The sequence below is a fragment of the Morone saxatilis genome, unplaced genomic scaffold (assembly GCF_004916995.1).
Source record: "Morone saxatilis isolate NCDOM2014 unplaced genomic scaffold, NCSU_SB_2.0 Contig17, whole genome shotgun sequence".
NCBI lineage: Eukaryota > Metazoa > Chordata > Actinopteri > Moronidae > Morone > Morone saxatilis.
The window spans coordinates 28,380,478-28,392,092 of record NW_023339729.1 but is presented as its reverse complement, the minus strand read 5'-3'; positions in this window follow the sequence as shown (position 1 = coordinate 28,392,092).

Genomic DNA, 11,615 nt, shown 5'->3' with positions numbered 1-11,615 from the left:
GGAAATTTAAAGAAATAAGAAAGGGAGGTTGTCAAGCCAGCCTATTATGTGTTGATGTGATAACACTTTCCCCTGTCAGTTTGAATTGTTTAGGTGACACGGTTCAAACAAAGTCATACCCATAATTCCTCCAGTTTGACCAAGTGTGAAAATGAGAACAGAGATTCATCGCGTTTCCAGTTTTTGAAACCAGAGCAACAGAGCAATTCAAGGTATTTTTTAACAATCACAAATCTGTTAATGATGGTCTTTACTTCTCTTCTCTGCTCCTCTGTTATAGCACTGAAGCCATTTTCAAGAACAGGTAAGAGTAGACAAAACACAGGATTTACATGCTTTAAATGGAGCTTTTTCACTCCTGTTAAAAAGCAAGTACCGTGAATGCTGTAAACATGCATTAATTATTTTTTTGGCCACTTGGGGGCAACAAGCAGCACACAACAATGAAATATTATTATCTTATATAGTTGTTGTGGTGAGCAAACTACATCGGGCTGACACAGAACAACTTTAATTTTTTGTGTCCACCCTGCAAGCTAATATTTTCTTTCCTTTTAGCTTTTGTTTGGTCTCCATTTACTCCTGAGAAAACATCTGGTTCTTTGGCAGGTAAATGCTTCGCTTTTTCTTTGTCGCTATGTCACTAGGTTCAACAGAAATAATGATAGAAGAGGAATCTACCCATCCTACCTCACGGCTCAAGCTTTAATTATTGTCTTATTTACATTTTACATTCTTATTGATCATCTTTTGGCTAATGTAGAGGGCTACGTGCAAACATGAAACACACTTACTGTAGTGTAAGCAGTTGAACTATCGAGCCCTGGGTCAATCAGCTTAGCAGAGGAATGAAGTCAAACTTTTCCTCTAATGTAATGAAAAATAGCCTTAATAAATTAAAATAGTTAAAGCACCCCTAAAATGGCTACAGATGTTTGAAGGAGAAGAGGTTGAGAGGAGATAAGAGAGGAATTATAGGGAAGATAAAGAGATAAAGTAATTTTGAAAGAAGGAGAATATTTAAATTTCATGAGCTGAACGAGGATTGGAAGAGATGAGACGAGAAGACAACATCACAGAGGGGTGGGATCGAAGACTATGAAAAGGATTATAATCATCAACTTACAATTTGCCAATATTTAAATCTTATGAAGAGGTGATTTTAGGTTGTAACTTAGCGTGTTACCATATGAGTGGAAAAATAACCCTTAAATCCATAATTTGAGAACATGAAAAACATTTATCAACAGAAAACAAGGCAGATTTCCAGAGTTAAAAGTGGTTTATTGTTAAGGTTTCTTGGCCTCTAATTTTTTACCCAACAGCAAAAATGGGAACTTCAGATAAATGGATGCATTCCCTCCACATATGCTTCTCTTCATAGAGCACAGGCTGGCCTGTATCACCCGGCCCCTGCAGTTAGTTTCTTTGGCAATGATGATAGATGTGACACCAGCTGCCCTCCTGCTCATAGCTGGAATAAAATTTCCTGTACATGACCCGCCAGTTATTGATTTACCCCTGCACCTGTAGGCTAACCTGCCACCTTCATGTGCAAAGGGAGAAGAAGAATGGGGAGTTGAGTGCACAGAGGCCTCTTTAGTATGACTCTGATCTGAAGTTCAGAAAGTAAGGTGACTCTTATAGAGCCACAAAGTCCACAGAGGGATCAGGTTGGGATGGATGGATGGATGGCTGGATGGAGGGATGGTTGGATGAACAGAATCTGCCTTTAACACGTATATCATTCTAGAGGACAATTACAGTGTATTTAGTCATTTCTAAAACTTTGAGTGCTTGATATGACTGTGATTGGTGTGCAAATCAGTGGTGGTATTCATATATATAAGTATTCTACCACTGATAATAGTCCATCAAACTGGATACATTTCCTGTCTCAAACAAGAATCTTTATGACCTTCATGCCAAATGCTAACATTTTAAATATTTGCCTACTTTCTTCAAAATTTGCACATGATAACTACTTATGTTAGGGTTGTGCAACACCTAGCAGTGCAATAGTAGCAACTAATAAAACGACTGATTGCAGTCCTTTGATGGACACAAAACATTTGCTACATAAAGAACACAATACCTCCTGCATTGGCACTGGATATAGACATAATTACTGGGTTGAAATGTAGTTATAAAGTTTGGTGCTTACAATGTCCACAATGTCTTCCTGCATGAAGAATTGCAAATTAAATGTATTGTTCCAGTTAAATATTCCAAGTTTAGTAATGTTGAAAACTCAACAGCTGTTCTTGAAGCAGAATCTAAGTCATACCCGTGATGTGATACCTTTTGAATTCTTATGCCACTTTTTTCTCTGTCTGTTAACCACTGTCTTCACTGTCACTGTCTCCTCCTGTTCTCTCTCTCTCTTTACACCCGGCAGGCATGAACACACTTTATGACCGTTCCTCAGAAGTCTGCTGGCCTTAATCCTCCCTGGGTTTAGGAGACAGAGAGACACTTTGCTCCTCACTTCCCTGCCGTTTGATCCCACATATTGTGCTCTTCTGTCGGCAGGGAAGAAAAGGGCGTGAGAGGGTGAGAGAGCAAGGTGGAGAAAGGAAGAGATGCAGGGCGGAGGGGACAAAGAACAAAGAAAAAAGAAAAAGAGAGAGCGTGCACTGACTTTGCCAATATGAAAACAAGACATAAAATCAGCATTGCCAAGATGGATATCTTCTGTTTTTGAAGTCATGGATGATTCAACTCAATCCCTGGATTGAAGTTTTGATGCTGTTATTATGTATCACGATGAGAGAAGGATGAAGAACAGAAGGAAAGGAGGAGGAGGGATGTATGATATGAATTCCTGTTGAGGAGGACAGCTATATCAAAGCCAGTGGGCAAATGTGATTTGTGCTGCAAAATGTTCATAAAGAACTATATCTCTGCATGAGAGAGGTAGCACTTTGATCTCGGTTAGGAGTGGCTGACAAGATGCCCACAAGATGTTACAAATCAAAGAGGAGGGAAAGAGGGACGTGGAAAGATTTAATATTTTCCTCCAAATGTTTTGATGTCTTTGTCTGAAGCATGTTTGAAATTCTCTGGCAATCGCCTCATCATGCCAGGAGAGAAATGTGAAATTTTTGACGGGAGAAGGGAAAGGACAGAGTCATGATGAAAACCATGCACAAGTAAGGATTGCAGTGTTGTTTATAGGGTATGGACATTGAAGTGTGATTGGTGATTTTTCTTTCTTTGTCCAAGAAAAACAATACTAAACCCCCTAGGGTGAGAGCATCTTGAAAGAATCCCAATCCCTATGGAAGGCAAGCTGGCACCTGACGGCTGGACAAAGCCGAGGTCAAGGGGTTGTAAGTCAAAGGTCAGGAGCGGAGGCCTGATGTGGAAGCAGAAGAAAGACCAGTGCATCACCTTGGATCATTTTGTCTCCTTCTTATTAACTGTCTCGCTCTTTGGGAGGCAGGAGAGTGGCTGTTTCTTTCTTTCTGGGGAAAAGGTTTGGCTGATTGATGCAGCCGCTTGTGGCTTGAAAGAATTCAGTTGCATGTTTCCTGCCTCTGATGTTCTGTGTCATCTTCTCTCATTCTGCCTGAGACATTCTTTTGTGCGTAAATAGTTATGTTCAGTTTCTAACATGACTAAATGTACTGTACTTAGGCACAATGGTGCTTTGACCTAATTGCTACCATCAGCATGCTAACATGCTCACAATGACAATGCAAACATGGATCATCTTTGTTTACATTTATGAATTAGAACTAAATCATGCATGTATTAAGATTAAGTGTACAGTGGTGCATGACCTATGGGCCACAGCAGCAGTTTTACAGCAGTGTATTTCACAATATAAGCTTATTGGGTCTTTTTGGGCCACTTTTTGGACCAGTTAGTTTTTGGACTAAACACGAAAGTACAGCTAAGAGAATGTCATTAGTTTTGCAGATATTACACAATAATACACAAATGTCAACCTCATGGTGTCACAGTACTGTCCATGCTCATGGTAATGAAGTCACCCAGTGCAACGATGTGGCTCACTGATGTTTTTAGGCTAGGTAAAGGATATATCAGGCTTTAACTACACAGACAGAACTTGTTGAAAGGATACATTTTTTGTTGGTTTTGGATTTTTGAGGGGATTTCTTCACAGCAAGAAAAATATAGAATTGTGCTTTAAATACACAGACGGGAGGACACACAAACTTGGCCCACTGATCACAGATAACTGCCACTAAGACTTTGCTTTACCAAACTTTTTGGAACTGGAGGAGAAGAGCATAAATCTAATTTGCAGAGAGTAATGTGAACTTTATCATTCACTCTTAAAACCCAGGGAATCTCCAAACACTTCTACTGAGACAAGTTGTGTCATTATTCAACAGAATTAATATTAATGTCAACAATAAATTGAGACAAAAACGTTATTTACATTTTGTATCTAACAGTGTTAGTAGTAATACAAATTCTCCAAACACACATACACTGAAATCAACATGTGATTTTACTCGTGCAGGAAGAGTCCTCTGCGCTCTATATTCATCATTCAGAGAATTGAAAAGGATAGTTTATGGGTCATAAAGAGAGAAGTCATTGTAGTCTTTGATGGGTCCCTGCATGGCTTTCTCTCTGAAGTCAGACTCCCTTTATGCAGACTTGAATGAAGCACATTTACTGGCTTTAGTCATGTGACAGTTATTCATTCTTTCATGTTGGTTGCATGTCCTCCAGAATCAACAAAACACAAGTTGCTGTAGTTTCAGGACATCTCACCCTTCCTCTTGTGGTGCTTTAAAATGTCATTTACTGTGTTGAAATACTGATATGTTTCTTTTTAAATTAATGTTGCTGTCTCGGCTTCCTTTTCAGATTCTTGATCTAAGACTAACCAGGTCAAATAAAGAAGAAAAATGATTAACTTGCCTGTTAGTGGTATGGCAAATAATCAAACTGCCAGAATGGTTTTAAGCGCTCTCTGCTGGTCCATTCACTGAAGCATGTGCCTGTTCTCTTAATGTTCATTCAATAATAAAACCAGATTTACTATCGGCCCAGTGGCCCCCATCTACCCCTGCCTCTACATCCACCTCTCCATGAGCCCCCTTTTTCCTCTGTCAGCCTATTGATGTCTTTCTCTCTTTTCTTACCACTGAGTTTTAGTATCTACTCAGAGAGCTCCATAATTCAAATGAGAGAAAAAAAAGCAGCCCATGGTGAAGAGCATTACCATAGTGAGCAACAGTTTGATCTCAGCAGTCACTTGAACACAATATTGAGAGCACAGCAAAGTATCTGGATGTGGTAAATTAGCATCTTTAACATTAAATTAAAATATTACAAAACTGAAGACAGACCAGCCTTAATAGTGGGATCCGCTGCAACTTACAGAACCTAACAAGGCGTAACAAGCTGTAAACCAAGGTAGAAATTTGACTATAGATGCTGGGTGAGGTTACACATTACCATTACTTCTAGCTTTTTAATTATACATTTTATTCTCAAATTCCTGTCAACGAAATCAAATTTCAGAATATGAGAAAATTCATATGATACAAGTCCTGTTTTAGTCAATCAGAATCGGAAATACTTTAAAGTCAAGTTATATATAAATATAATATAGTTATATAGTCAAGTCAATTATAAAAGCAAATACGGTTAACAAAGTAAACATTTTCAGTATTCAGGAGTCAGTATTTGTCTAAGATAAAAAAAAAACAGTGCACTGATACACAACTGTGCACATATTGGTTGTCGCCACCAAAGTTAAAAACAAATCCATGCCCCTGCTGTAAACAGTGACATATTATAACCTTGTAAACATAATATGACATATAGACATTTAAACATAGGGCCTATTAACATGAATTTGAAGTAATGTTTGTGTCTGCCTGACAAACGAAACCCTAACAGTCACTTTCCTTTTAGGTCTGTTTTTGTCTCCACCAACTGCCGAGGGTGCTATCTGGCTCTTAACCTGCTAAATGCATCACTATGTTCACCAGTTAGTCACTAACGTTGTCTGTCTGATGTTGGGTGCAGGACAGCCGTGTCATGGATTTTTTGGCAGAAAACAGCTGCCTTGGCTGGTAGCAATACTGAGAGTGGTGAGAGTGAAAAAACGTAAAGTTTTAAGCCATAAAACCAAATCAATGATCGGTAAGACATTAAAATACTCTGTAGAGAGGAACTGCAAAATCAGGTAATATACTCTGTGAGTTTGTCCTTACAAACAATCCCTTTTACATTACATGTAGTAATTTGATCAATCGTTAATATAGAAGAAAACTGTGTAAGAGCTGGAAAAGTGCAGAAGTTCAAGCCTTCAGTCTTTTATCTTCAATAAAACACAATTCATAAATGCATATAATTTGCCACTTTATTAGTTAAAGTTAGAAAGAAGGAAATCATGCTTAAAAGAAACCAATGTTGACAATCAGTATAAGATGTGAGCAGCAGTCTCTTGTGTCAGAGGCAGTCATCCACTCTGACTCCTTAAGAGGTTTTGTGGTGGTGTATTATAATGTAATGTATTATTATAAATCACATTACTTCCGTCATACTTCGCTCAATCACAAGAGGACCTTGTCAGGAAAATATAAACATAGGTAGTTTGAAGTGTTCAAACAAATGACCAATCTTGTTGTTTCTCTATGAAGGGGAGTCTTCATTTACATGACTTGAGACATTAAAACAAGACTACAACTATACTAACATGCTCACAATGACAATGCTGATGTTTAGCAGGTAAAATATCTGCCAGGCACAGGTTCTTAGTTAAGCGTGTTAACATGGTAACGTTTGCTCATTAGGAAAGCTGGGAATGATGGGTGCTAGATAAAAAACTTAAAGGATCAGCAAAGTTATTACAGTTCCTTATCAAGATATTTCATTAACCTCATGGTGATGCTAGATAATTAGTCAGGGGATCACTGGGATTCATCCTCTGGGAACCATAAATATCTGTACAAAAATCTAATAGTTTTCAGTCTACACTGCTGGACTAATCAACCACCATCCCTCAAGCCATGGCACTGGCTAAAAAAAGACCTGGGTAGGTCTTCATTAGGGTTCAAAGCAAAACCAAATACCTCAGTCTGATGGGTGTGTTCTGATTGGATAATTGGAACAACAGGTAGATGATAATGATAACTCTCCCCAAATCTCCTCATGAGCAACCCTAATAAACTAATTTAATTTTATTATAACCTTCACATTGCTCCTGCTCTCATGTGTCCAAAGTTTTCTTTCCCTTTCCATGCTTAAAAATTTCAACCCTCATCTTCCCGAGAGCACCAGCTAATGTTCCTTGAGCACACTACTATCTTTTTGGGCTTCCATTTTTTAAACTTTCTGTCAACTTTGTGTCTCCAACTCACCATAATTCCCAAGATTATCATCTCTTGAGCCTCACTGAGTCCATAAACTGACCTCATTCCTGCATGCAAACTCCAGCTAATCCTCTTTTGTTACACCAGCAAATGGTTTTCATGATTCTGGTACTGTTTGTTTTTTTTTTTTAGAGAGAGATTTCTCCCATAGCTTTTAGCAGAAATTAGTCAGTTATATTAAGTCATCTTTGTTTTCATCTTCAACAGATGTAGAAATGTTAAATTCTCACTGGATCATTTTTATTTTATTAAGTTATTTATTTTAGGAGAGAGGCTCAAATATTCTATCTTCATCTATATCATTTTTATGTGTTATATAAGAGTAAAATATACATAAGAAAATGCCTAATTATGTGACTACTTTGCCATGTAAAATTCCCTATGGCCTTTTGAATAGAGTACCTAAAGTATGTCATATACTAGTATATAGTTAGAATGTGCATGCATAAATGTATTACATATGAAAGGGCTAAAGAGAGCTGCAGGTCCATCTACAAAATGTATAAATATTCCAAAGGATCTGAACATTATCTTTCATGTGCACGCTCTTGCTCTCCTCTAGTATCACAATGGCTCTTAATGGCTTTGTAGTAAATGAGAACACAACCACAGAGGGATTAAAGAGAGAGAACATGCTAGACTGACATAAAAATAACTACAACAGACAGACTTTGCTGACAGCTACATGTGACATCGGGCTTAATCTCCACGCACAGCCGCACTCCTGCAATAGGTTAGGGAAAAGTCACAGCTCTGGACAGCTTGTTTGGTCTGTGAAACCCAGAATATGTAATGTTATGTGACTTAATGTTGTCTAATATGACTGTGACATTATATCAGCTGGGTTTGACACAGGTGTACACACTCACACACACCTTTATCCTTTAACAATCCAACTCCCCCCTCCAGTGAGTCCATCAAAAAGCACTTAACCCCTCCCAAGCTCATTCCCCCATCTCTGTTTTTATTTTCTTGCTCAGCCACACTACCGCTTTTCTCTTTGTGTTTCCACAAACACTCAGCGGCAGCAGCAGGCCTTTCGCTCAGGCCCTACTAAAGACAATGGCGGAGCTGCAGGAGATGGAGACGAAGTTAAGGGGGACGAGGAGGAGGAGGGGGTTTATTTTGTTGAGTGATTTGGAGTGGTTGACAGCAGGATGGCGTTTTTTTGTTGTGTTTGTGTGTGGAAGAGGCTTATGACTTTAAAAAGCTGTGCTGAAGTCAAACAGTGAATAGCAGAGCAGGAGGTGTGTTGTTAAGAGGTGAAGGGTATTTCAAGAAACATTTGATAGTGATCAAGCAGCTGTTTCCCCTCAGGCTGCAGTGGGATGGAGACCTGCCGCAGCCAGTACCTGGTTAATGCTTCATGTGGGAACAAACACAAGGTCAAAATCATGTGATTTCAGCTTCAAATGGATGATTTAGTGCTGCTCTGTCTATTTCTTGAGAATGCTCATTTAAGCTATAGAGTACAAGCATAATATTTGGCATGTGTTTCAGTAAAACTCTGTAGTCTTTGGATCAGCCATTTACTGAAAAAACATTTTTCTTTAAAAAATATGTATAATACGACAACCACGCTCAAAGACTAGTGCTCTCCAGGCTCCATAGCTTACAGGTGCAGCCAAAACTGACTGAGGTCATTAATTTGCAGTTAAACTATAGAGCAACTTATCCGTAGCAAATTAAATACTGGAATTTTTAATTATGTACAAATATCTATCAATTAAATAGTTAGATGATTGACCGGAGGTATTTGTTGATGTCTGAGAGTTGCACTCAATGCCAAAAAACTCAAAATTTGAAGCAACAATGTGGACCCAGAACCACTGGATGAAGGTGCTTTTCTTTTTCTTATTTTCCTGATTTTTACTCATTCATAACAACACTCAGTCTCAACTCTTTCTTTTGTCACCTCAACCTCACCATAACTAAATCAATAAAACTTAAGCCTGAGACAAGAAAAGCCATTGGCTAGCCCATCTACAATGAACAGATTGCCTGCTCTTCCACCAAACCCGCAGTCAGTCACTGGTAAGATGAAGACAAAAAAATATGTAGGTCAAAGGATGAGAAGATCCAGCCTCTTTAAAACCACTGCAGGTCATTTTGACCAGTTCCACTATTGTCAAATTTTATTTGCTGTCAGTTTGTGTTTTTACGACTTCTTAACGAAGTGGATCTATTGCAGTGGTTGTTAAACCTGCATTTGTTGCTTGGGAACTCATGTTGTAATTGTTCAGCTCCAAGCTGACAGCTTCTGTCTGCCTCACCACTGCATAAACTGAATAGACTTTTATTCACCACGTTGTCCCATCTGGTCATATTGCACCACACATTACAATTGCCTGAAAATACCTTCATAAATTCATATTAAACTAGGCTAATGAATGCTAAAATTGGGCTCATAGCTCATGCATTAAAACAAGTTAAATAAAAACTGTTGTCCAAACAAACCCCAGAAATGTAAACACATGGTTAAGATCAAAAGCTTATGCATTGAAATCCAAAAGGTTGCTCTTTATATCTACCCTTCTATTAGTATCTTTTTAGGAGTTTGCCAATAAGACTATGACCCCAACACACACGTTTCTGGTAAGCTATTGCAGCCTACAATTAAGCTGCTTCTCGCGTTTAATAAATGTCTGCTTATCATCTGAACAGTACAGTAAAGAAGGTGTACGTGCGCTTATGTGGCTTTGTGTGCATATTCTGAGAAGAGCCTGGCACTGGCAGCTAGTTTACCTGAAAGCCCTTGAGGACAAAAACAAGAAGCGGGAGAAACACAGAGAGAGGAAATGGCTTTGACCAACATCTAGAAATGGATTTGTTATGCTCCATTACAACAAGTATGTACTGTAATACCCTGCTGCATAAAGAAGCAGAGTCTAAACCTGGAGGGTGACAAGACAATATAATAAGACTGTTAACTGAAGTGACTCCGAGAGAGCTGGTCTTCATCAGAAACATGTGGGCACCAGCTGCCATGGTGGAAAGTAACTGAGTACATTTACTCAAGTACTGTACTTAAGTAAGATTTTAAGGTACTTGTGTAATATGTTCTGCTACTTTATAATTATACACTTCATTTCAGAAGGAAATATTTGTTTAATTTGATTAATTATAGTACTTTTGACAGCACTACAGTAATTTTAACATTTTTAAAGCTTTAGTTACTAGTCACTTTGCAGATTAGGATTATTCTAAATAATGAGGTATTGTTATTGCTAACCAGCAATATATAAATAAGTTAATTAACTAGCTGCAACATTAAACTGAGGAACACAGTAATGCATCAATAATAGGCTTTTACTTTGGATACTTTTAATACATTTTGTTGATAATATTTTGGTTTACTTAAGTAAAATATTTGTAGTATTGGGCAACTTGGAGTATTATACACTGTGGTTTTGCTACTTTTACTAGTAAAAGATCTGAGTACTTCTTCTACCACTGACAGCTGGATATGGATGAAAATTAGCATCATGGGATAGCAGGTCTGAAACATTGTGATTCAGAACTGACTTTTTCTACTTTTACGTCTCTCTCTGAATCAAAAGTTTTTAATTTTGGTCAGCAATTATTCACATTCACTGGAAATATATCTAACCACTACACAGGATCCAGCACCAAAACATCAGGCTCAACCACACAGCAGTAAATCTTCATCCAGTGATGCCAAACCTCAGCGTTCTCGGTCCCTGCCGTATCCAATGGTGGGAACAAGCCTGATGGTGGGAGGTGGACATATTTATCTGGTAAGAAGAGTGTTCATAAAGCAGCTCTGTGTGATAGAAAGCAAAGGAGGAGATCAGGGAGGAGAAGAGATAAAAAAGACTGTTTACTTTTAATCAAGACTGAGTTTGACATCGCTGCAGCAAAGAAAGACAGTAGGAGGATGAGAACACACTGAGTTGATAATAATGTTATACAGCAACATTGACCTTAATTTCATCAGTCATCAACTGCCTATAGGATGAAAATTGCTCTCAGGCCACAGTTACAGTAAGACTTTGTCCCAGTTTTGCTCCTGAACACTTGCCCTTGCTCACGGGTCACTCTGCATTTGGAGTGGACTCCCAAAAACAGAGCTGAGTGGTCATGCTAAAATAACTTGCACACATCATCAGAAGTCAGCAAAGGAGTGGAAAAAAAAACCCAAACTTTTTTTTCTTCTTTCAAAAGCAGACCCAACCCACACATAACAAACTTAACAAAATGTGTGCATGGCGTCCATGGTGTTTAAAG